Source organism: Mastomys coucha, unplaced genomic scaffold (genome assembly GCF_008632895.1).
Source record: "Mastomys coucha isolate ucsf_1 unplaced genomic scaffold, UCSF_Mcou_1 pScaffold6, whole genome shotgun sequence".
NCBI lineage: Eukaryota > Metazoa > Chordata > Mammalia > Rodentia > Muridae > Mastomys > Mastomys coucha.
Window position 1 is genome coordinate 86,575,901 of NW_022196912.1, and position 27,746 is coordinate 86,603,646.

A 27,746-nucleotide genomic window follows, 5' to 3' on the forward strand; every position below is an offset into this window, starting at 1 on the left:
GGTATTGGTCTTCAGCTTCAGATCTCCCCTGCTGAGATCCATCCTCTTCTTCTCTTAACTCAGCTCACAGCCTAGAGCCTCCATAGGCCTAAAGTTAGACTTCCAATACAAGGGGGTAGAACAGTAGCATCCTTTCAAAAATACTTAGCTCCTCTTCAGCTTGCACCCTAAATGATCCAACTGTGCTCTTCAGGATCACCATTCTTCCCTTAGAGAAATCTCTTTAGCCTCAAGGGATACAAAGGTAGGAGTATCCCTCAATGTTCTTCCCGGCTAAGTCCAATTTTACATGCACAGTGCCTCACAGGTTGACCATGGAAGTTGTGGGTAACTCTGTCTTACATTTGCTAATCAAGTGTTATGTATATATTGTTTTCACTTCCCAGCAACAGTTCCGTAGTAAAAGTTGAAGACGTTACTTGAAAGACCGACTAGACTTTGACTCACACTTGATCCAGAAGCTACCACAGAGAGGGAAGCAACAGCCCTGCAAGGTGCTGTGTGAATGGAAATGTCATTCACTGAGGTCAGACTGATGTCCATTCTGAGGAGTGAGAGAAAATGGTGGCCGTGCACAGTGGACTGTAATATAGCCATTAGAGCCAATGCATTTGGCACAGACAGAATGAGATCAGGGCTCAAAAGTATAACGTTCTCCCAGTAATGGTATTCACACCACAATGTTGTGCAAATTGACACGTGCACAGTGTTCATGAACACTGCGGCTTTTAAAGACACGTGCCAAGCATGGTATAGAAGGTGACTATAATGTAGGGAGTGGAAGTGGAACTCAGGAGCAAAACAGAAAAAAATTATTAGTTTTTTTAAAGGCAGGACTTACCTAGTTGCACAATGATGGTACACCACAAACAGACTGGGTCAGTGTGTCTCCTCACCTGGTGGTTTGAGGTTTTGGGGGATGGCTTTTCTCACAGGGTTATGCCCTATGTTTATGGCATCTTATTCCCTGAGTTGATTGTAACCATTGAAAATTCACAAGTTGCTTTTTCAACACAGATGCACCTCACTTTCGAGAACCATTCTGACTGGTTTCGTCTCCAAGGAGATGTCCACCAAACACTTCAGTCTTATTCCTGCCACTGCTTATTTCCCTATTCTATTGAATCTTGGCAAAGGAAGTAGGGGTTAGAACCATCTTTCAAAACCTTGAAAATGCCTCTAATTGCTGTGGATCTGGGCGGTTCCCAATGCTTAGTGACCATTTAAGCTCCTTTTGGATAGCAGATGGCCGTTCTAGGCTATAAAGGTAGATTCAGGCAAGTGTTACTTTCAACTGGGGGATGGCTACAGAGCATCCTCAGGCTGTTTCAGCTGCATCTGTGATTGCAATCACAGACATTCCAGAGAGGCCCTGTGAGCAGAAGGTTTTTCCATCTCAGTTTTTTTCTTTTTACAGTAGAACATTATTTTGTCATTTTCTATATACTCTAGAGTACCAAGAAATGATGGGATGAAACTGTAATTGCAAAAGCATTTCTGAGCGTTCCTTGATGGTCAGAAGTTTAAAAAAAAAATAAGAGGAGAAAGAAAAGGCTTTTATTCTCAGAGCCATTAAAATACACACTCAGTTTTTTTTCCCCAAATAGATCTGCTTTGCCCTGCTCAACTTGTGTCTCTTCCTACACTCTCGCTCCATATCGCAGAGATGGTTTTGACGCTCAGATATATGCTGTATTGTAGGATGAGAAGTGTGGTTGGCTGGCTGGCACAAAGAACTGGGGTGAAGCTGGAAGGCAAATGGACTGCAGACTCAGAGCACGTTTTCCAGATGTTCATTCTGGCTTTTTTGTTCCTTTCTCCAGGATTTTTATTTATGCACATGGAACACCACGAGGAAGCAGTACTATAAACAGTGACTATATTTTGGCCTGTTCGATTCTGGCTCTGTATTTTCAACTGTGCTGATGGCTGCTGGAAACATTTCTCTTCCATTTAGGTGGTCTGATTGAAATGCAGAGTACTAAGTGAGGGATGGCCAGCAGGAGTACCTCAACTGAGAGCTTCCACATTCCGTACTGCATCTTCAGTTGCGCCAGGAAACTCTAGCTTGGGAAACTCAGCTTCTGCAGGCTGCCTGAGGACAGATCCTGCGGAGGTTTGCCATGTGTGGCCTTCATTTACCAGCATGGGATGGCCACCTCTCAGGAGCTGACTCATTGAGTAGTTGAAAAAAGAACCTTGTCTTTTTAGAAATTGAATTTGCAAGATCTGAACCAACTGGCTATTAAAAGTATTCTTCCATACAAGGCAGCTTCTCCAGCCCCAGAAGACAGGTTTGATTCTGGTTTTGAAGGAGCTCAAACCAGGTCAGACCAGAAAGCCTCAGGCTCTGCACCTGTCCCATCACTACTGGTACAGACCATATTGGTCTCAGGCATTGGACCAGTGCTTACAAATATAGACTACAATCTTTCCAGGTTCCTGGCTGGTCTATATAGCTAGCTCCATTCTCCAGGATGCGTCTTGAAAAATCTATACTCCAGAAAACACGAGTTTACAGTTTCAGCCTTGCTCCAGTGGACCTAAAGTCCAGACCTGATGCAGTCGACCCCAGTGCTACAAGACTGAGACACCAGGTCCACTTCTAGAGAGCTAGGGCTCAGGCCTGCATCTGCAGACTCAAGCCAAAGGCCTGCTTCATGCCAGGCTAGCTCTCACAGCACCAGACTTCAGGCCCTTGCCAGTAGATGCAAACATCAAACCTTCCCCAAATATCTGCCTAGCTCCTGAAAACTCAGGCTTAATATCCATGCCTGTGCAGGTTTGCCTCCACAGACTCAGGCTCAGACCCACACTCACTGGCTTAGCATCCAAACCCCTGTAAAATTAGGTGAAAAATAACTGCAAAAATCTTAATTCAATAGCAGAAAGGAAGGAGTTAAATTGTCCATGTTTGCAAATGATATAATATTATAGAGAAAAACCATAAAGAGCTATCACATACTTATTACAATTAATGCATTCAGGAAAGTTGTCAATGCAAAATTAACATAAAATAGGCAGCATTTTTACTTACTAATAAGGAATTGTTGAAAATGGCATAAATGACCTCTTTCATCATATCAAAGGCAACAGAAGTAATAAAATAAATTTCTTGGGAATAGGTTTAACCATGTGGACAAAAGATCTGGACATTGAGAACAATAAAATATCAGTAAGAGAAATGGAAGAGGAGACACACTTACTGGAAAAAGAGCCCGTGTTCAAGAGTTAATACTGTTAAAATACCCACAGTGCCCAAAGCAATCTCTATATTCTAAGCAATTCTTCTCAAAACTTTGGAGACATTTGTTTCAGAAACAGGGCAAAAATATTTAAATTTATACAGCAACACAAAAGATCCCTTGTAGCCGAAGCAGTCTCAGCAGCCGGGAGCAAATGCAGAGGCGTTCTCACCTGATTTCAACACAGCGTGAGCTGGCATGAAAGCACACGCGGAGACATATGGGACAGAAAGAAATCCATGTTTGTGGACACACCATGGAGAAAGGACAATCTCTTTTAAAATGATGTTTAAAAAAACTTAGACACTCTCATGAAGACCTACATATCATATCATGTAAAAAAAAAAAAATTCAAAATCAAGTAAAGGCTTAAAGATAAGACCCCAAAGTGGCAAAGCTCTTAGAAGAAAATATGAAGGTAACAAAGTCTGTGACACTGACCTGGGCAATTATCAAAAACCCAAGATCTGGGAAGATGGCTCAGTACAGAAAGTATGCATGGCACAAGCCTGAAAACCCGAGTTTGGATCTCTACAAGGTAAAGTTGGCCACAGTAGTATACACCTACAATTCTAGCAAGATGAGAGGCAGAGACAGGACAGACTCCATAGGACCAAGAGTCAGCCACCCTGGTATATGCAGTAATTAACAACAACAAAAATAAACCTTGTATCAAACAAGGTTATAGGTGACGAATACCAAGGTTGTCCTCTGATCTCCACATGTACACCATGTGCCCCGCTCTCTGTCACACACGTCTTACGTTTGTACTCCTCACATGCACCCACACATACACAGCCTAAGAGGACAGGCAACAAAGGCAAAAATGCACACAAGTGGAGTTATATCAAATTTACAAGAAAAAAAAAACCCAAAAAACAAAAACAACAACAACAAGAAAAAAAAAACCCCTTCGTGTGGTCAGGGAAACAAGGAACAGAGTAAAGGCAACCCACGGAACAAAAAGAAGACTTGCCACTCAGAATCTGAAAAGGGGTTAATATTAAAAAGCTCAATGGGGGTCTCTGGGAGGAGTTGGGGTACAAAAGGGAAACAAGAATGTGATTTAATTCTATTTACTTTAAATATGTTTTTAAATGCTAACAAATTCAGATAAATTGAAATCATGTAACTTTTCTCATCATAATGCAATAAAAGTTAAAAAAAAAAAAAGAAAAAGAAAAAAGGAAAAAGAAAAAAAGATCAATGGTGAGAATAACCTGGAGAGAAAAAGCTCAGAATAGATTTTTTTTTTCCCCAGAAGAACACACACAGGATCAACAGATACAGGAACAGATAACTAAGCATCACAAATCAGCAAGAAGATGTGAATGAAAAGCCCAGAGTGTCATGATGAAAAGATGAAGAAGTCTGAGCAAGCTGGATGCCTTCCCAAGTTCAAGGCCAGCATAGCTACATAGCCATGATCGGCCTCAAAAAGAGGGAGGGCAGGGAGACAGGGCCTAGAGCCTTGTGATCCAAAGCTTGTCTAACCTGTACAGGGCTGGGGGCCGGAGGAAGGCAGTGGGGGTCACACAAACAACAACAAGTGGAAATTCACAACTGAACACTAGCCTAGGAATTCCGTGCTGGGGGCATTCCTTCATTGAAAATTCCTTTTCTCCACATGACTTTCCCTGCTTTTTATCTCAGCGTGGCCACAGCAGGACTTTCGCTGGCAGATCTGGACAGCATCAGCTAAAACCATGTTGACACCTAGGTTCCACTATTAGCAACTAATCATGAAGCACAAAATAAATGAGAGATTCCAGAGATAGGGACAGTTGCAGAGCCTTGTGGAAATGGCAGCAGACTCTGTCCATCACAGAAGGCCCATTACAGGGAGATAAAAACCCAACATCAAAATTGCTTGGCTGATAATCTTCTGCCCTTTCTCCCTGGACAGCAAATAACCTTCACTCCTCAAATCCCTAAATATTTTTGTGCTCACATTTTCCAAATACTTAGGGCTTCTGTCTTCCCTAGATAGTGGGAGGCAGCTCAACCCATCATCTTATCTTTCTTTAATAATGAAACTCAGATTGCCACAATCAGCTGAAGCCAGGATGCAGAGGCTGCCATTAGGGATGGCTGCTAGTGGGGGCAGCACAGCATTCACAGTTGAGGTCTCAAAGTCACAGCTAATGTGCATTAACTCTTCATATCCGAGATAACTATAAATGTGCGTGAAAGTCGAAAAGTCCTAAGACAATAAAGATACAGAATAGTTAACTAAATGATATTATCTCTCTAAGGTAAAGGAAAGCTCAGAAAAAAAAAAAATTAGCAGTGTTCCCTCTAGAGTCAAGGTGCTTTCCCAAGCCAGGCTGCCATTACTGGATTTGATTTTAAGCATGTACCATTTCACTGGCAGTACTGGGGAAATGGGTTGAAATGTGAGGAATTATACAAGTTTCAGACTGGGTCTGGAGAGGTGACTCACTTGGTCCAGGGCTTACTTAACACCACTAGGAGCTGAGCTCCATCTCTAGAACACAGGTTTTTTAAAAAAATGAGGCATGGTGGCACCCACTTAGGACCCTACTGCTGGAGAGTCAGACAAAGCCAGATATCAAGGGTTCACTCCAGGCCAATGAGAGATTTTGTTTAACAAATAAGGTCAGGAGGAATAAATAATGCTGTTAATGTTTGGAAAAACCAAAGGGAAACATATTACTTTAAAAGCTTTCTTATACACAAAAAAGAAACTTGTTGAGGTTTGGTTTTTCTGCTATGTATTGTAATGCTAAATACTGGCCCCACGGCCAGGTTGCCTCCAAGGGACAAGAGAATCTGCACATAAACCCAAGTGACCTATAACCTTGCCCCCAAGTTATCCCTGATTGTCATATAACAATGCCTACAGCCTATAGCTGAGCAAATAAGAGATAGGTGGAGCTTTGGGGTCCCTGGCTTGGGGTTGAAGGAGGAGACCATGAGGGAGGAGAGAGAAGATGGAGAAAGGACAAGACTACATGGGGTAGGAATCATGAAAGCATGGCCATGAGAGCTGGCCAATTGGAGTTAGCTGACCAGATGGGATATGCAAAGTTATAACTTGGGGTTATTGATGGGGAAGTAAATTCTAATAGCTTAGAGGGTAGGCATCTGCCTAGTCTAGTGCTGTAAAGGCTTTTTATAAATATCAAGGCTGTGTGTCTTTTATCTGGATGACAAAGGCAGGGTAGAAACCTATGAACTGAGAATAAATATTTACTACAACAGACACTAGTAAGGAACTATGAAGGGCGAGGGAGGGAAGGGGGATAGGATGCACGTGATATAAAAGGGAATAGTGGAACAAGAAGAGTTAAATGGGGTAGGGAAGGTGTGGTAAAGGAAGGATACCCAACACTAGGACTTTAGAAAAAGCCATATGGAAAAACCTATTCTTGTAGAAGATCCCCAAATTATATACACATATAAAAGGGGTTTAAATGGAGTTACCTTATGGGAGTTGGGAGTCTTTCCCAGAAACTAGGTTATTGGATAAAAAAATCTAGTGTCTGGGATGGCACATCTCTTTTTAGTTGTTGGTCAGTAGAGTCTCATAGACTCTCCCTGTGGTGGTTTGTATATGTTTGGCCCAAGGAGTGGCACTAGTAGGAGATGTGGCCTTGTTGGTGGAAGTGTGTCACTATGGGCATGGGCTTTAATACCCTCAACCTAGATGCCTGGAAGCCAGTCTCCTATTTGCTTTCGGAACAAGATGTTGAACTTTCAGTTCCTCTTGTACCATGCTGTCCTGGGCACTGCCATGCTCCTGCTTTGATGATAATGAGCTGACCCTCTGAATCTGTAAGCCAGCCCCATTAAATATTGTCCTTATAAGCTCTGCCTTGGTCATGGTGTCTGTTCACACCAGTAAAACCCTAACTAAGATACCCACCAAACATTACAAGCTATTACTTTTAATTACCTACCCTTCAGAACTTGATGATAAGATTCTGTTGCTGAAATCATCACATATTTGAGTTACAGGGCATAGAGATATCAAGTTGGTACCAACTTGGAAGCTTCATTTCTATTGCATAGCTTTCATAATATAGGAAGATTCTATGTATACCCCAGGGAAGCAAAGTTGTCAATACTCTTATCCAGCTAAGAACCAATGAGCTACGTTAAGGACTGGCTCTTCAAGATACAATCACTGGTATAACAGTGGCACAGATATTACAGAAGTAACCAATTACTTTCCTACTGTATTTAAAATTTACTCTTCTGTTAACTGCTGGAAAGCTCATGACTGGCTAGGTCATAGGCCTTATAAGAGAACCTAGTACTGTTAAATGCAATTGTCCCCTAAGCTATTATCCTTATATCCATAAATCAATGCATGTTTTAACCTTCATCAGAGATGCCTCTTTTGCAGTATGTGATGATTAACACAGAGGCCCACAGTTGGTCAGCATGCAGCGAATAAGATACTGTGGTATCTTCAGTTCCAAATGGGACATTTATATCACACTCTGTGCTGGCCACTTTTTATGTCAACTTGACCTAAGGTAGGGTGGTCTTGGTAGAAGGAATCTTAACTGAGAAAAATGCCTTCATAGAATTGGACTATGTGCAAGTCTATAGAACACTTCTTGATGGATGATTGGCATGGGATGGCCCAGACCACTGTGAGTAGTGTCACCAATAGACAGATGATCCTGGGGTGCATAAGAAAACAAATAAAAAACCAGCAGGGACAAGCCAGCAGTGTCAAGACAGTAGGAGCAGGCCAGTAAGTAGCATTTCCCTGTAGCCTCTGCTTCATTCAGTTCCTGCTTCCAGGATGCTGCTTTGCTTGAGTTCTACCCTGATATTCCTCAGTGATGAACTGTTGCCATGAAATATAAGCAAAAAACCCATTTCCTTACCAAACTGTATTTAGTCATGGTGTTTTATCACAGCAAAGGTACTCAATTGAAGACACAAACCCTTTCTTCAGGACAAGATAGGTCCATGGTGTTGCAGCCACCTGCAGCTACATACGAATGGGTCTTCTGGAAGAGGAGAAGGGGCCTGCAGGAAATTAAGGGAATCAGATAGTGAGAGGAGTAAATAAAAAATGGGACCAAGCCATGGCTTCTGCTTTCAGTCCAAAGTGTATTATCCAATTGAGAAATCAAGCAGGCAGACAAAACCCTGCCCTCAGTCTGCCAGCATCCCATGGCCAAATTAGCACCTGGATGCTTGATCTCGAATGCATGCAAAGCAATTCTGCAGGACGTAGCTGTTAGCAGGAACTTCCAAGCAGAGAAGTGGCAGAATCAAAAGGGTTTTGTTTAAGTCAGGAAGCCTCATCCCCAGTGGGCCAGCTACTTGTAACAAAGGCAAGTTCTGAGTCGTTGGGCTTTTGGCTGCGGAGAGGTCACACCATGGTGCAATAGTGGAGCTAATATCTTGGGGTCAACCAACAGCTATCTGGTTAGACAACAGACCCCTCAGTAGCAGTAACTCATGTCTGTGATGTAAACCTAGTCGATACCCCATGGCTAAAGACATCATGGACTCTAGAGGAGAATCTATTACTGCAACTCTGTTCAATTAATAAATATTTACATAAATGTAACTTTAAACCCTCATCAAAGAAGTTTTCTTTTTTTGACTGACATATGCTGTTATAGAGAATGACAGCTGGTTAAAGAGAAGACAGTGGAAAGCCCAGCCCCAAAAACATCTAGAACATAACTCTAACACATAAGGTTCAGAGAGCATCATGGAAGATAAAATGGGAAGATGGTTGCCTGAACAAAACCTACAAAAGATTCACCAGTCTATATGCCAAAATGGAGAGAGGTGTTGACAAGTCCCACCCACTGATGAGTTATAGGCCGTTAATGTCTGCCAAGGGAGGGACAGTTAGTTTTCTTTAGGGATGAACTTCCTGATAGGTTGCCCAAACCTAAGTGGCCAGCCTTAAACCATAAGCTCATGTTCATACATAAGAACAACACTAACTGGACTTTTTTCTTGTGTGTACGTGTGCATGTGCGTGTGTGTGTGCATGTGCCTGTGCCTGTGCGTGTGTGTGTGTGTGTGTGTGTGTGTGTGTGTGTGCATGATTCTATAGAAGGACAGAGAAGAATGACATGGAAGGAATTGGAAAGAGAGGGGTAAAAATTACGAAAATACACTTGTGCTCATGTATGAATGTCTCAAAAATGGCCCATGAAAAAGCATATAACTAAAATGGCATTTATATTTAAAACAACAGCAAAGTGAACCAGTTCTGAGGAACAAGATCTGAATTTGGCATCTAGCCTCCACATGCAGATGCATCCACATGGAGACTTACCTGCACACAAGTGTCTTTACAAACATACGTGCAAAATTTAGTCTAATGTCTTCTTAGCAATACTCTAATGCAGTGGTTCTCAATCTTCCTAATGCTGCAACCCTTTAAAACAGTTACTCATGTTGTGGTGACCCCAGATATAAGATCATTTCATTGCTTCTTCATAAATGTGATTTTTCTACTGTTATGAATCATAATGCAAATATCTGGTATGCAGGATATCTGATATGTGACTCCAGTGAAAGGGTCATTTGGGGTCAAATGGCCCACAGGTTGAGACTCACTGCTCCAGTGCATTTCACCAAAACAAAAATATAATATGTGAAAGTATTTGGGCTGGTAAGGTGGCTCAGTCATTAAATGTACTTGCCACTAAGCATGATGACCTGTGGTCAACCCTTGGGACCCACAGAGTGAAAAGAGAGAACCAACTCCTACAGATGACTTCCCCCTGCACAGGGCAGCATGCACACATGTGCAAGTGCTCCTGTGTGCACACTCACATGAATAAATACAGGCAAAACTTTTTCATCTCATTTTCAGCCATACTTTTAGGAGCTCTGGAGCTTAAGTGATTCTAAATGTTCAGTAAAGCAGTAAGTGAATACAACAGAGGATGATTATACCATTGTTTTCCTTTAAAAGGGTTGTATACATATATAGATGTAGAGAACTCTTGGAAACCATTTACTAAAATGTTTAATAAAGCTTATCTCTGTATACTGTAATTTAGGTAACTCTATTTTTGACTGTATTGTTAACATCCTTTCAATAAGCATATGTGACTTAAATAGTAAGGAATTTTGCAAAGGACATATTTTAAGGGTCAAGAAAAAGAAAAATCCACAATTTAAGTGTCAGTCTTGGAGTGATACCAGGAAAATGACAAAATAAGAGGCCCTGTGTCCTTTACCACCCCATGTTTCCTATAGGCAACAACAGTTTGGTAGTTGTCCACAAAGGAAAGTTTTCTTTAGTGAGCTTTAGGAACTAGACAGATGGTTGCAAAACTCTAGGACAAACCAAAGCCCAGACAAACCACTCTGAGAGAATGCAGGCCTGCACCCACAGAGGGCTTGCTCACCATGGTCCTAGCCATGGATCAAAGCAAGCCTGTTCCTCTGTGGTCTAGCTCTGCTTGACCACTGCTCACCTGTTGCCGCCCCTCCGTCCAGCGGAAATGAGGAGCCAACAACGAGCTCTTCTCCAAGCAGTTTATTCAGGAACCTTCATTTTTACTTCTTCTCTAGCTAGCTTCTTTCTCTTTATCCTTCTATATCTTCTTCTTACATCTTACTAGTTACATCTTACTTCTTACATCTTACTTATTTCTATCTTACTTCTTCTATCTTACTACTTACACCTTTACATCTTACTACTTACATCTTACTACTCCCATCTTACTACTTACATCTTACTACTTTCTTCTTACTTACTCCTATTTCCTATTTACTCCTATCCCCTACATCTTACTTACTCCTATTCCCTACATCTTACTTACTCCTATTCCCTACATCTTACTTACTCCTATTCCCTACATCTTACTTCTATCCCTACATCTTACTTCTATTCCTACATCTTACTTCTATCCCTACAGCCTACTTCTATTCCTACATCTTACTTCTATCCCTACAGCCCCCAGCCCTTGTGGGTTAAATACTTTCCCTGGTCCCAACCAGCATCGGCTACATGGCAAAACATAATAGGCTGCGGGAAATCATGCCAGCTTGCATCACAAACTGGAGGCACTCAGCTTTTTCAAATAAAGGCCTGTTTATAACAATGCTCTCTACTCTGGCCAGAGACCAGGTGTTCAAAATATATAGGGTGGCAGCTGCGGCTCCCCACACTCACCTACCAGCTCCATCTATCACTGGACACCAAAAGGATTCCGCCTTTTTTTTTTTCCTTGTAAAGAGCTCAATGACCTTAAACTTGACTTCATATCCCAAGCCACCTAAGATTTGGGTTCAGCCTTTCCAGTGCTAGCTGAGGCACACTTACTTTCTTGGGGATTGTGAAATTATTTAATCCTGTCCACTTTTCAGCAATAAGCCCATCAACTTAAATGACACCATAGACCCTACAGCAGACCTTAACCCTTCCCTATTGCTCAGCTTCAGTCCTGCTCCATCAGGGGCCCAGAAGCATCTCTGATGGCCTAGAATTCTGTTCCCATCTACACCTCATGTGATGCAACTTCAGATCAACTGCAAAACTTTCCTTTAGGATGATGGAGATAGCATCCCTCCAGGTTAAGGATAAAGTAGATAGCATCTCTCCAGGCAAAGGGATGAAGGAGGTAGCATCTCTCCAGGCTAATGAAAGCAGAAGCACACAATCACCACTCACAAGAAGTGTCAAAGGGAGTTCTTCAGGATTTCATGAAAAGATGGTAGATAATGGCACAAAACCAGACAGCTGACTACTAACAGTAAATAGAAAGAATATTTCATTACTATACTGGTATAACCTTTAACACACGTGTGCAAATTTGAAAAAAAGAAGATTGTTTAAAAAGCTATAACTGCACAAGTTAAGAGAAGCCATACAGAAGAAAATAAACTCTGACATCAATTACATAAGGTCTGTCTGGTAGATGGAGTAAATGGTAGAGTAATTGAAGTTATTATCAGCTTAAAATGGATGACTATAATCAAATATCTGATGTGGAATACATGAAAACTGTGGGACAAAACATATAGCATATATACTGAAGGAAAACACACACACACACACAATCATCAAACAACAGAAAATGGTAGACAAAGGAGGAAAAATGTAACTATAAAACAGCTAGAAAATAACAAAAAACACAAGAGCTGGTCCTAACCTGCCAATATCAATGGGGTAATCCTACAATCAGACCATACGCACTGGCTGCCCTAAGTGTATACTCTCCATATGAGACCTATCTTAGATTTGAGGACGTGAACAAATTGAGAATAATATTCCATGTAAATTAAAGCTCAGAGCGAGCAAGGGCAGCTGTACACTCACTAAAGTAAACTTTCAGTCAAAAACAATCACAAGAGACAAAGGAGAATGTTATTATTCAATGCTTTAAAAGGCAAATCAACAATCATTTAGAACAATCATAAATATATATGACCCCACAAGTCCCACTACTGTATAAATCGAGTTGATAGTTATGAAGGGAAAAGTGGGCAGCAGTGAAATATTGCAGAACTATTCAGTATCCACACTCTAGAGTAAACAGAACATTCAGACAGCAAATAAGAAAACAGAACAGAACCTTATAAACCAAGTAGTCCCAAGAGGACCAGACAAGGCTTTCATTCCAATGAGAAAATACACATCCTTGCCCTATACACATGAGTCTTTCCCCAGGATAGATTATGTCCACAAGAAGTAATCTAAATGTATACCCTAAAGACCTGCAGAAATAAGAATAAACTAACCCCCAGTAAGCGGAAGGAAGGAAATAATAAAGGGTAGGACATAAAGGAATAGAAAAGATCAGTAAAACCAAAAGATGTTGTTTTGTAAAAGAAAGAGCAACAAATCTTTAGCCAGTTTAACTAAGAAAAGGGGAGAAAAGTTCAAATAAACCAAACCAGAAACTGGAGAGAAGACTTTACAACGGATGCTTCAGGTAAAAAGCACCATAAGGAACGTGATGCATCATTAATTATAGGATACCACATTGAATAGTTCAAAAGAAATTTAAAAACCCATAGAAATTAAGTTTGTCAAAACAGAATCAAGAAGAAATAGAAACTCAGCAATAAAAACATGATAGCGAATGAGCAACTCAAATCTGCTCACAGATGAATTATACCAAATATGCAAAAAGCCTATTTTCCCAAATGTTTTTAAAACACAGAAATAAATTCATATGGAACCATGAAGACCCTGAATAGCAAACATGATCTTGAGGAAGAACAAGCTGGAGGCTTCTTGATTTCAAAATATTTCACAGTCTTTTGCTGATGAAAACAGCAAGGTAGCAGGGTATGGCAAGCATGTAGATCAGCAATTCCCAGCACAAGGCTCAGAAGTAAATCTACGTGCTTCTGCTGAACTGGTTTTCCAAAGGGTGCTAAGAGGATAAAGTACAGAACACAGTCTCTCTGGTGAATGGTGTTGGTAAACTGGATACCCATTTGGATAAACTTGGGAGAATTAAAGTGAGCCTTGACATACCATATATAAAAACAATTCACAATAAATGTAAGACCCAAAGCTATATAACAACTAGGAGATAGTTTCTGGGAAAAGTTCTTGACATTGGCCTTGGCAATGTCTTCTTGGAAAAAGTAGGTAAGTAGAAATATATCCAATTTAAGTTTCTATGTAGCAAATAGTAAATAGGGTGAAAGAAAACCTGCGAAATAGGAAGGGCTGTCATCGTCGTCGTCGTCGTCCATCGTCATCATCATCAGCAGCAGCAGCAGCAGCAGCAGCATCATCATAATCATTATTATCATCATCATTATCATAAAAGGCTGAATGGTAATGTAGGGTTATTGGGTCCCAAGTCTGCTCTGCCACAGGGCTCAGCGGCTAGGTAATGCAGGACGAGAGAAGTTTAAAGCACTTACCCCACACCATTTCTGGGCGGGTGTTGGGCCATAGGGCAGCCCTGGGACACTGCTCTGGGGGTGGGGAAGCTGGTTTGGGGGTCCTCGAGCCTGCGACGAGGCCGCGACAATCTGGCTCTTGGGCTCTTGTACAACCAGGCGCCACTGGAAGCCAAAAAAGAGCTGAGAATTGAGTAGGGGCCCACGGGCTGGATCTAGCCTGGAACCAGGAGAAAAAGGGGAGATCCGGCTGGTTCCAGGGTGATGAGTCCTTGACTTGACAGGTGGCTGTCTTGAGCTTGGACTGATGGCAGTCATGGCTGGGAGCGCAAAGAGGCCTTCTAGGAGATATTAGACAGCAGCTCTGTAGGCAAAGGCCTTCTCCATGGCTCGCTGCAGAGGATCCCGAAGAAAAGAGGCAGTCCATGGTTTTAAGGCCTTTATTGTCAGGGTGGAAAGGAGATGAGTAAAACCATTCCCCACTTCTCAGGGTGGGCCTGAGGTTAAATACCTTTTGCAGGGAGGAGTATCTAGAAAGGAAAGCTTATTGGCTAAGCCCTCCAGGCCTTTAGGTACCTCATTAAAGGAGATCTGTCTTGAACCTTTGTGACCACAGGTCTCATCCTCTACAGGTGGAGGGTGCTTGGGGCATTGCCCTTATGTGACTGATGACCACAAATCTATGGGGCGGGGGATGTGGCTAGTGACAGGGGCCTGGTGCCCGGAAACAGGCGAAGCACTTACCGTTCCTTCAAGGTTTCTGGGACTTCAAGTCTTAGCTCAACTGGGGACCAAGCTACCTCTCACGGTCCCACATGGTATTTCAAAGGTGATGGGAAAGTAGGACTCTGCTAGGATTTCAACGGTTTCTACTGCTGCGAAGGCTGCATGATCTAACTCCCATGTGGAATCTAAACAAGCTCATCTTACAGAAGTAGAGCACGGAATGGCGGTTGGCATGTGTTGGGTAGATGGTGGAGGAATGGAAAGTTGTAGCTCCAAAGGCATAGGGTGCCAGGAGGGATGAACTCCAGAGATCTTAACGTCCAGTGCTGTGGCTATGACTATCAAGACTGTACTGAATGCTGAGCTCCCTATCCCACACTGAGATTACACCCAAGAAACCCAATGTAAGTTGAAAATGATTACAATACATCTAGTATAAGCACCCTTATAACTTAGCCTACACAGCCAAGGACATATCCATGACAGTTGAACTGTCTACAGTTGCACAAAATCATCTAACACAAATATGTTGTAGGATAGCATGAAAGACCTTGAACAGTTAATTGAATATAAATCAAATATGAAAACTTGTATTACTAGCCCCCCAAAATACCTAAATTAAAATCACTTGGTCTACTGAGTACATATTACTTTCACACTGAACTATCATAAACTAGGAACCATTTGGATTTGAAATTTGCCAAGAGGGTGGACTTTAAATATCATGCACACACACAAAGACACACACACACATACACATATACACACACATACACACACACACACACACACACACGTGCGCACACTCAAACACACATGCAGACATATAACTATTGAGAAGCATGCTTACTATTGGTTGATTATGGTAATTATTTCACGGTATCCATATACATCAAAACACTGATGTGAGCTGGGCAGTGGTGGTGCATGCCTTTAATCCCAGCACTTGGGAGGCAGAGGCATGCGGATTTCTGAGTTCGAGGCCAGCCTGGTCTACAGAGTGAGTTCCAGGACAGCCAGGACTACACAGAGAAACCCTGTCTCAAAAAGCCAAAACTAAAAACAAAAACAAAACAAAACACTGATGTGTGGTATTTCTACATCTCTATTATAGCCTAACAAACTTAAAAGAGCAGACTCAGGCCAAAATTTTAATGCAAGAACATGATCAATTATCTCATACATACACACTGCATCTTAAGCCAAGAAAAACAAGTGATTTGAGTTATTCATGCTGGAGAACATTAAGACAATGTCTAGGAAAAGCATGGTCCCTCATGATCATGCATACAGTGAAGATCAACAGTGTCCCCATAGGATCAGGGCACAATCAGTGTGCCCTGTAAGGTTAGCAAAGAAAACAGCTTTGTCTGTCACATTGACTTGCATATCTCTAGGGTCCTGCCCACTGCCTGCTTGCTTATTGGCAAGAGAAGTTACTAGTTCTTACTGTGTTTGATCATTCCTGTTCTCTTTCGTTATATAACCAACACCCCCCTAAGACTAAATGGCCTAAACTAACAACAATATTTATTTTGCTAACAAGGCTTCAGTTTAGGGAGGGCATGGTAGAAATAGCTCACTTCTATAACATATGCATTTAGCTGTGATGGCTTGAAATCCAGAGCTGGAGTCACCTGAACGCTTATTCCGTCATTCACCTGGTCCTGAAGCTAATGTCAGCCAAGTGTGTGACATGTGTTACACCCTGCCTTAGCACCTGTACCCCAAGCTTACAGCAGTATCCCTGCGCTCTCCAGTGATGCCCCAGGAGCAAGAATCACTTGAAACTCTCAATGACTTTGGCTTTGGTGCTGTTTCCACCACAGTCTCTCTGTTTAGGCAAATAGTTGTGGCAATTAATTCAATTTCAAAGGGGAGGGAAACTGATTTGAAAACTTGTCGAGGAGGCACATATGTAAGCAAGAGTCCTGCTGTGGCCTTAAATCACACACACACACACACATACACACACAGCTTGCCACAATGACACATGATGACATCACTTCTTATTTTCAGATGAGATTGTAGCTAAGTGTTATGGATCGTTATATTTATAATTCTATATTCAAATATTTGCTATTTAATTATGGTGCAGCATTTAGTAACAATAAATACTCTTTTTAAAACTATTTCTCTCTTTAACTTTTGTGTGTGTGTGTGTGTGTGTGTGTGTGTGTATGTGGGAGTATATATCATGCGTGTACAGTATAGTGTATATAGTATAGTGTGTATGGTGACTCAAGGAGGTCAAATGAGGGCATTGGGTCCCTAGCATTGGATTTGTAGGCTCCAGTTGTGAGTCCCCCAAGGTGGATGTTGAGATTCCAACTCAGGTCCTCTGGAAGAGCAGCAAATCTTTGTTATTGAACCTTCTCTCCAGCCCCATGAAAAGCTTTTAGAAGGAATGAGAAAGGCCTGATTTACTAGCAGGTAACCTGAATTTGTAACAAAAGTGTGACAGCTACATTATAAGCACAGATTCTCCCCCCTGGGAAATTTGCATGAAATGAAAATTAAAATGAGGGCTATTATGGATACATTTTCTAGGCAAAGGCAAAGACAAAATGGCTATATTTTGCTTGGATGAGATTTCAGGGCTATTTCTCCTGAAGCAGGGCCTGAGAGTGAGCAGTGTTGCAACCATAAATGTCTTCTTAGAAATCACGTTTTAAATCTTATCTCTTGCTCGAATTGGACTTCTAAAGGGAAAATTCCCTCCCATCCTGGAGGTAAAGCAGAGATCTGTGCTTCTGCGCTGTGAACAGCAGGCTCTTTCTCCTCAGAGGAGTCTCAAAGTCCCTGCGAAGAGGCAATTGCTCCAACTCTGGACTTGCAAAGGTGTGAGGAGAGCCTCCCTTCCAAGCCTGATGCAAACAAGCTGTGGGATCTGGGAACTGTGTAAGTTATTTGTGCTCTATACCCAGGCAGAGCTGCTTCCAGTGCCCTGATTTATAAATCAGGACACATTACAGCTTCTTATTCATTTGTTGAATGTGTATTTCTTTAAAAGTCTGTCAGGTAACAGGTTAGATTTAAGGAGAATCAAAACGGGGGGATTCTTGGCTCACAAGCTCCACAGACACTACAGATAAAAGTATAACGTACTTTCCCATTTGCAGTGCTCCGATCGGCCACAGGAAAGTGTAGCCTGGATCTGAAGCCGGACGGAATTAAGATCAGCTGCGTAGGTCAACTGTGCGGCCATAGGAGACTAGCAGGTGAGGATGGAGAACTTACAAGGACACCAAAATCTACAGTGAAGTTTCATATGGTCACCATGCAGAGAGTGGCGGGGATCCAAGTTTGGGCCTACAATAATACTCAAGCCTGGGATTTTAAGGTCATCTCTGTCCTTCACAGTCCCACCCAAAGTGTGTCCTACCAAAGCTCCTTGACCGCCTCCAATGTCTGCATTCTCTGTGGTCAGCATTAGGTTTCCGAGTGGTTAAAACAGAGCAAACGTGGCTTTCGTCAAGTCCTAGTTGGATGAAATGATCTGAGCAGATGGATGGATCTCATCCATCTTTCTCAATGCTTTTAAAACACCACTGAGCAAACAGACCATGGAAAGGGCATAGACACAAAAAATACACTGATTTCACTGAGGTAATTACAAAATGCATCATGATTCACTTTGTGGGGAAACTTGAGAGTTGGTTCATTAAACAGCAGAGGTGATTCCTCGTGATGAAATTAGCACAATTCTGGGCCAACATTTCTCAAGTTGGAATAATAGATAAGGTCTCTTTTGAAGGACCTACTGTTTATTTAAATTTGTATTATGCTGTATTAATGTAAATAAATCTGAAGCCAGAAGCAAATTGAACCAATATGTAAGTTCAATAAGATAGGTTAATAGCATTAATGTGACAGATATTATTTTCTGACATTAAATTATTAGTAGTGAATATGTTTAAATAATGAGATTTCTACTAGTTTTTATATTTTTCACCATCTTGGCTTCTGTTACTAATGCAGAAACTATCTCAAATAATGCAACTTAATATACTGTGGTATAAAACTTTGATGTGTGTGTGTGTGTGTGTGTGTTTGTGTTTTCTGTGTTTTTGAGGGAGCACATGAACATGAGTTTGCGCCAAGACCAACAGTCTTCCTTGATTGCTCTTCACTGTAGCTTTTGTGGAAACTCCTCAGTCTATCCCCAAGGATCCTGAAAAAGAGCCACATTGATCAAATAGGTCAATAGTTTTTATTGTCAATATCACAACAGTTTTTTCTAAATGTAAACTAGGACAATAGTAATGGAAACATTAGCTGCCCATGAGAGGAACCAGAATCATCTATGGAGGGCAGAAGGCCCGAGAATGGGTAACATAGGAAATTTCTAGAAGTGTTCTGTATCTTGCATACTTAGGATCTTCCATCTCACCATATGGACCCCAATACAACTCTCTCGCTGAGGGTTAGAGCCAGTTGTAAGCAGGCTAGTTTCCAGAGAAACAAAGGCTCCTTTTGATTTAACAAGAAGAGGCTCCATGACTCCCATTCCGTTTCACCTACCAAGACAAGCACATGATACAGAGCACTTCCTATCTGGATTGGAAATTCTCATTTGAGTAACCCATTGCAGTAGTCACTTGTTTAGCTTCCTGTCCCAATTTACCCTTTCCAGAATCTGACGGACACAGCTGCTCTTACAGAGTCCATTAATACTTTACACTATAGCTGATAAGACATCACTGTGAGGCTGCAAAGATCATTCGAAGATGCACGATCCCATGAAAATGGCCAAGTCTGATCTGAGGATGTAACCATTTGATAGAGTACTTGTCGAGCATACCTAAAGCCCTGAGCTTGATCCCCTGTACCACGTCAATCAGGCGGAGGCAGATGCCTGTAGCCCTAGCACCTGTAAGGCAAACACAGGAGGAACTCAAATAAAAGTTTGAAACAAGAATTTAAAGATTTAGTTTTATCTTTTAAATTACGTATATGTTGGGGGTGTGAGTGCACATGAGTACAGACAGTTGGAGGCTCAGAGTCACTGGCTGCCCTGGAGCTGGAATAGGCCACTCTAAGATGCTTGGTGTGGGTGCTGGGAACAATTTCATCACCTGGTGATTGTCTTAAATATAAACAGCTTTTAGGTCTGAGAGTCTAAGTGTGAGTCGCCATGGCTACCCTGTGTGAAAACTGAGTAACTCCCTAGTTCCCACAAAAAAGCAAATTTCTGGCAGTTTCAATACAAAATACTGGTTCTAATCCAGTACTTAGTTTTGAAAATAAAACTTAATTTTTTTTCAGAATACCAATTTGGCAGGAGATATTGTATATATAAAGAAACTTTGCTTCTACTCCTAGAAATAAACATATTGTTTCCACTTAAAACGGGTTTCATTTCTGTAAAATTACAATGTTGTGCTTTTATGAATTAATTAGTTAAGACTGGCATGCAAAAGTTTCTCACTGGAAAAATTTTGCTAGATGTAAAGGCATGACTAACCTGAACCAGAAAAAGAGAAGGAAAAGAAGAAAGACAGAAAGAAAATAAGGAAGGAAGGAAGAAAAGAGAGAAAGAAAGAAAATAGGAAGGAAGGAAGAAAAGAGAGAAAGAAAGAAAATAAGGAAGGAAGGAAGAAAAGAAAGAAAGAAAACAAGGAAGGAAGAAAAGAGAGAAAGAAAGAAAGAAAGAAAATAAGGAAGGAAGGAAGGAAGGAAGGAAAGATGGATGGACCACACAGTTCAGGGCCCACCGGGAGATGGCTCAGTCAGTAAGATGCTTGCTGTACAAGCATGGCCCTTGACTTTGAATCTCCAGCATTCAAATACAAAGTTGGGAATGGCAGGGTGCAGCGGTGAGCTAGGCTCAAAGAGACCTATCTCAAGGACTTGGAGGTCATCTTTACAATGACGTCACATTTTCTCAGCTGTGCCCTCCCATGAAAGCACACTAAGGTGTGCTGAAGGGCAACAACCAGCTGGGGATAACAGTGCAGCTCGGTCTAACCAGAGCCTTGCGTCTGAGTGGTCACTGGGGGTCAGACGTGATGGCAGAGGCAAAGGGTGAGCCCGGCAGCTGGACAAAAATGTTGCCTGGCTTTTTAGGATCCAGAGGAGCCACAGAAGGGCAGAAATGCCTGCTACATCCTCCAGTTACAGTACCTTTCAAAAGCTGGTGGAATATTCCTTAACTTCTTGTGCACCTTAATAAAAAATATTTATATTTGGCTTAAAAGTTCAAAGAATTAAGTAGGAAATGTGATCCTGGCGAGAGGCTTTTCTGTACAGGACACTGAAAAGGTTTTCTTTCCCTCAGTCTCCTGTCTGCCTAGTGGGAGGCGAATCCAAGGCGAGGAACTTCAGGATAGAGATGTAGGTAAGCAGGCAGGTGAAGATATTTTTATATTGACAGGAAGGATGAAGGATGGAGCAAACTACTGAGGAATTTTTGATACTGATGAGACTACCTAGTTCCTCACTAAAATTACACTTGGGGACGACCCTGCAGCCACCGACCATCTTATAGTGGCAATACACCTCAGAAAGGGTGTTTCTTTTCTGAATAATAAAATACCCAGTAGTCAAAAATATTGTTTTTTAATTGAGAGAATTTGTTAGATTTTGATGTGGAACATCCTGGATGAGTAGAGAAACAAGTGAGATGAGGACTGGGGACCAACTTTCTGGGTGAGGTAAAGATAAAATATCCCTAGGACTTTTGAGTAGCCCTGGACATTTAGAGAGAATGTCATCATGTTTTACACTAATAAACTGGGAGGCTGGGATCACTTTTTAAAAATTAATTAATAATTTTTTTTGTTGTTGTTTTCAATACATCCTGGCTACAGTTCCAGTTTCTCCAACCTGTCCACGTCTCCTTTTCCCCAGATCCACTTCAGAAAAGAGCAGTCCTCCTAGGGATATCCACTGAACACAGCATAATGAGATACAATGAGGCACAAACCTTCATATCAAGGCTGGCCGAGACCACCCAATAGGAGGGAAAGGGTCCCAAGAGCCGACAAGAGTCACCTCCCCCCCCCCCCGCTGTTCAGAGTCTAGGATCATATTTTTATAAGATGAAAGCATCTAAGGGAACCTATTTAAAAGATGATACTGTACAAAATAATCTTTTAAAACTAGGTAGTAAAGATAAAGAGTGAATGTTATTAAATAGGTAAATAAGGCAATGAAATTGAAGATAAAATAATTACTAAGTCAATACCAGAAATGCATGCCCAAAGGATAAACTGATATATTTATGTACCAAGTAAAAATGAATAAAAAGAGTTAAGTTTAAATATCAGAATAAAAGTTATCAAATGTAGTAATAGGGTAAATTCAATTAGATGTGCATACTTAGACACAGGATGAAATATTAACAAAATCTTCCCTGGAAAGCTAGGGTTCATAGGACTTCATTTATAGCTTGAGGGTTGTTGAAGTTATAGAAGGCCAGCAAATATTTTCTCAGACTTCTTATGTAACTTTGAAATTTAAGAAAATATGTCCCTCTAGTCTGTTGAAGATGGGTTTCTCTAGATCTTTAATTCTTTTAGCCATCTAGAAGGAAAAAAAAATACTAATTAACTTTGGTGTGGCCCAGCTGTTCAGTCTTGGCCTCAGTGGAAATGCAGGCTCTGCCTTATTCTTGCTCAGACAGGCCCCTGAGTCTACATTTGGTCTGCTATTTTAATAAAGGCATCATTTTTTTCAATAGAGAATGTATAATGATTAAAGCATGTGCAAATCACACCCATATCTGAGGAATCAGGGCCCCCATCAAGTTTGCAAACACAGCATCTAAAGATGAAGGCTGACAGAACATACCAGTTACCAAATGATGGTAAGTCACCATCTCTCAGCGTTCCTCTAGGGTCCAACAGCATCCTGGAAGGCTCTTGAGATTTAAAAACTTTGAATTATTGCCAACTTTAATTTGATCAGTCTCTGAGACTTATCAGTTGCTGTGAAAGTGGCCATTCTAATCTATGAAGACTGTCTTAGTCAGGGTTTCTATTCCTGCATGAGCATCATGACCAAGAAGCAAGTGGGGGAGGAAAGGGTTTATTCAGCTTACACTCCCACACTGATGTTCATCACCAAAGGAAGTTAGGACTGGAACTCAAGCAGGAGCTGATACAGAGGCCATGGAGGGATGTTACTTACTGGCTTGTTTCCCCTAGCTTGCTCAGCTTGCTTTCTTATAGAACCCAAGACTACCAGCCCCAGGATGGTATCACCCACAAGGGGCTCTCCCCCTTGATCACTTACAGCTGGATCTCATGGAGGCATTTCCTTACCTGAAGCTCCTTTCTCTGTGATAACTCCAGCCTGTGTCAAGTTGACACACAAAACCAGCCAGTATAAACACTAAAGGGCTAAATGTACTCCTCTCTCTGAGTCCTCAGCTCCACTGTCCCTTCTCTCTGAGTGCTCAGCTCCAGTGTCCCCTCTTTCTGAGGCCTCAGCTCCAAGTGCCCCCCTTTTCTGAGTCTCCAGTGCCAAGTGCACCCTCTGTTCTATCTGGCCCTTGGCTGCTAATGGTGATCTGCCATTGTTCCTGATGGTGGGGATCTTCTAAATGTCCATCCTTGAAACTTACCATCCTTTCAATAGATATTAAATGAAAGTAGCATTTGTTACATGAGATTTTGATTTTAAAACCCGACAGGAGCAAACACATGCGCCAGCCTGTCAACTCACCAAGGCAGGGACCTCTATGTGCCTTTGTGTGAGGTTGTATGGTGTTATTCATTTTCAATACCCAATAGGTCTCTATGCAACAAGCAGATATATGGACTATTATTAGCACTGGAGATAATACAATAAAATCTTCTTTCATAAAATTTACTATCTAGAACTTTTTTATAAAAATGGAATCACCTCATACCTATATTGTAAATCTCTTTTTAACCAATTTTAAATATATATTATAGGACTGGTAAGATGGCTCTACAGGTGCTTGCTGCCAACCCTGATGACTTGACTTCAAGCATCAAATCCTACACATTTAAAGCAGAGGACCAACTCCTACAAAATTTCCTACGATCTCCACACATATATCATGGAATGCATACCCCTATACACAAAATCAATATCAATTAATCAATCAATTAAATATAACTTAAAGTTTAAAAATACATTGCATGTATTTTCATGGTAAATATAGATCAATGTAGTGATTTAAAATTACTATTTATTCATTTAGTATTTGAATGCTCCAAAAGTTTTATAAGTCCATAATTACAAAAGTTAGTTTCTGTTGTTGTTTGGTAATATGCCACCAATTCCCTTGAGACACTCTGTCCACGGACGCATAATAAATCAGCATAATCATTCAATTATATGCAAAAATGCAAACTTCACACTCCAGGGTCTTGGATCCTTGATTTAGACCCATTTCCAAGTCAGCGTGTAGTTATTTTCTATCGTCCCCTTTATATTTTCTTGCACAGATATTTCATCTTTAAAAGCAGTTCATTATTCTGAACAGTGAAGCACTAAATATTCCCGTGCGTGTACCTAGCCACAACAGTTGTATGAATATTCATTCTTTTATTTAATCAGACTTAGTAATTGAAGTACACGCTTGGTGTGAGACTGGAAGGGGAGTGTATTAAATGCGGAGTCCACGCAGCAGCTTTGCAGCAGTCCCTCCTCAGCTGCTTGGAGATAGACTGCAGCTATCCTCTGCACGTTCATTTCTCTGACTATTGCCTTCAGAGATAACTCTACTATGTATATATAATGTATGTTGTCTATATATCACAGCATTCAGAATCTCCCCTTTACAGCAGCGGCATCTTATGTTTAAGCATATCCATCCTTCCCTGTTAGTTTTGCCTGCAGCAGCAGCCTACTTGTCATACACAGACGAAACAAATTGAAAATATATTAGCTCTGAGGTCCTTGCCCTTGGCTTGGAAAACATCTCCCTATATTTCCATACTGCCCTCCAGAGCCCTTTAGGTCCCTGCTCAGCTGCCACCATACAGGCTGCATTCCCTCCTACATTAAAACAGCATATCACCATAAATTTACAGAGGAGAAAAAAATATATAAAACTTGCCAACAATTCAAATTTTATGAAACTTGTTCATTTGCATACAAGAAGCTTTGCTTGGGTTTTAAGCACCGAGAGATGTCTGGTGGGGGCATAAGACTGTGAAGACCATAAAGCTGTCCCATACCTTCTCCAGGGGATTGTAGTCTTAGAATAGATGAATGGCTAATTGAATCAGCAATTGCAGAGGATCTGAGAAATTGCCGCAGGCATGCCAGGTGCTGGTGTCTGGGAGGTAAGGTTCAGGGAATGGAGAACTGTAGGTGAAACGTGGTTGTGAGACAAGATTACCTGACCACAGGAGTGGAGCAAGGTCACCATCGGCAAAATGAATCGAGATAGAAGCAGGTTGACTTGAAAGAGTTTGCAGCAAGAATAAGGCAGTTTGGAGAGATTTGGTTGCCAAAAGATTTTGAGTCATGGTAACAGCTGACTGAAGGGGAGTGATAGTAATGTGGCAGTGTATGTGTGTAGAACAAGCAACCCTGGGTGTCGCCTGGGACTACAGTATGGGGACTAGGCCACTTGAAAAGGCTGATGATGTCCAAACCCCTGGCAGCTATCCTCTGGCACAGTCTGAAGCCCGTCAGTAGGATCATATTGAAATAGCATCACTAGAGTAGGGTCCTGGTCTTTGATGACAGGAATAGTGGAGAGTGGTCTTGGCCTGTTGAGTAAGTACCAAAGACCTAATCTCTAACTGTAAGCATGTTGATGACAAGTTTAAAACCACCCCAGTATAGTCTTTGCCAGTAAGTCAGTGATGGCCACCTTCTAAAACGCGATCCCCCAATATGCATGTTTTCAATGCTTTCCTAGCGGTTCCTCATAGCCTTTAGTTGTTGCTTGGTGCTTTATAGTAGCCAGGAAGGCCAAGAAAGATAATAGACACTTAATTTAGGAATCTTGCTTTCTCAATCCCAGTATATATTATTAAGCATAGATTTGGAAAATAAAGACATTCTATAATTCCAGTAAAATTAAAAGCCTCGGGTCATATTGTTCTCTGGTATGATCATTTTGAATGTTTTACATGTGATACAATTCAATGTGTTTCTACCAGAAAGGTATGTTAACTGTAGCTAAAGTATTTATTTATGTAATTGGTTAGGAATATATTTTGGATGCTTAAAAACACATGAGTGTTGAGATATGATGATTCCTGACTGCCTCCACCCTGAGGACTGGCTTTCAAGGTGCCAGAAGGTGCCATGCAAACTTCCACAGGAGAGAGGCAACCAAGGGTTCAGTTACGATGCCTATGGAACGCATCAATGACCAACGTGGCAATGATAACCCCAAGGGTACACACTACACGCACACCTTGGTGGTAACCAAGAGCGGTCCAAGTGGACTCAAGACCTGCTCAACAAGAGTAAAACCATGCCTAATTTAGCTAATAAACAATGCCAGTGAAGTCAAATTGCACTAACAAGCAGAGCCGGTAAAATCACGGATATTGGAGAAGCACCTAAAATTCACTACTTCTGTTGTGGCGTGTTGTGCCTCATTCACGAACCCCAAAAAGACCACCAAGGAGTCGACTCTGATGCAAACACACTAGGGTCTCTTTATTTCAACTCCACCTTGGGCCACCCCACTGTCACACAGTAGAGCGGTGGGTGTAGCCCCGAGCTCTTGGCCGGACAATATTTTATAGGAAATGATCAGCAAATGAGGCGGTTCCTAGCCTGGTACACATCTGACTGGGAGGCTGTTATGGAATTTGGTTGCCCTTTATCATAATTTCCTGGTGCTTGGAACCAAACCATAAACCTAACTTCTGCTTTCCTCCTGATTGGTGGTTGTTAGGAAGTAAAGTGCCAGGGGCAGGCTGGTAACCTGGAAACTAGTGCCAGGCGCCAGCTTTTGGGGGAGTAACCTGGAAACTGGTGCTGGGTGCCGGCTTGTTAGTTAACTCGAGTTCAACCTTAGGTCGGGTTCTGTAAGATGGAGTCTGAACCCAAGATCTGGTCTCTCAGGGGTATTCACCAGGGAAGACTATTCAGTCACGTGTTCAAGCCAGCACAGTCTTTATTAGCAGGTCAGTGAGGATACTGGTTGTTCAGCATCTGAGTGGAGTCCTGAGCCTTTCACAGACTGAGCTTTTAGGCTTAACACCCGCAGCTGGGTTGACACACCTTAGTTAGCAAGAACAGTTATCCAGAAGCAGAACTACAGAAACTAAAAAAGCAAGGTTAGTGCACTGAGAGACTTATCCAGAGCTATGGACGGTGATGGATTAGTTCTGTTCTCATTTGACAGGTGTTGCTGCCTACGTGCTGGGTTCCACCATCTGAATGGTGCTTCCATTTATGGCATCAGTCCGGCTAAGGTCTGGAGGCCTCTTACACTTTACTAAACCAGCATAATTCCTAGCAACAAGCTAAACCTTTGTCCTTACACACACAGATAAAAATAGTCTTCATCCCTCATCAATGAAACTTTTTTTTTGCGTAAGACAGTGATCATTACAGAAAACTACAACTAATCATAATACATAATTAATCTCATTCCCAAAAGATTCATCTTGTACCCGAGTTCAGGGAAGACTGCAGAAGAGAGGGCGGAAAGGTAAGAGCCAGAGACAAGGAGTTGGCTGCAAGGCTGTGTATCCTGGTAACATCAGAAGCTGCATATATAAAGTCTCACCAATGTGACTACCCAAGCATGAGCTGAACAAGGAGGACACCAACCAACACACCAAGCTGTACTGGGAAAGTTCCAGGTGACCTCAGCCCTACACAGAGAACTCCAGGCAACTAAGAAATGTCAGGAGCAAGAGAAATCTCTCCCCGAGGGAAGAGCTCACCAACTGCTTATCGAATACCAAGTGGTCCACCCTGAAAACATACATACTAGTAACATTATACAGACTGAGTAGGTTACATTTAGGAATGTGTGTGTGCGTGTGT

General features: G+C 41.7%; 1 long non-coding RNA gene across 1 annotated transcript; it reads left to right on the forward strand.

Annotated features, from left to right (window-relative positions):
* The first annotated feature begins 6,159 nt into the window (after window positions 1-6,159).
* Window positions 6,160-27,669, forward strand: LOC116080618. The gene is made up of 3 exons (XR_004114499.1): window positions 6,160-6,225; window positions 17,924-18,022; window positions 27,355-27,669. It is a non-coding gene; the product is annotated as an uncharacterized LOC116080618 (long non-coding RNA).
* The last annotated feature ends 77 nt before the right edge of the window (window positions 27,670-27,746 follow it).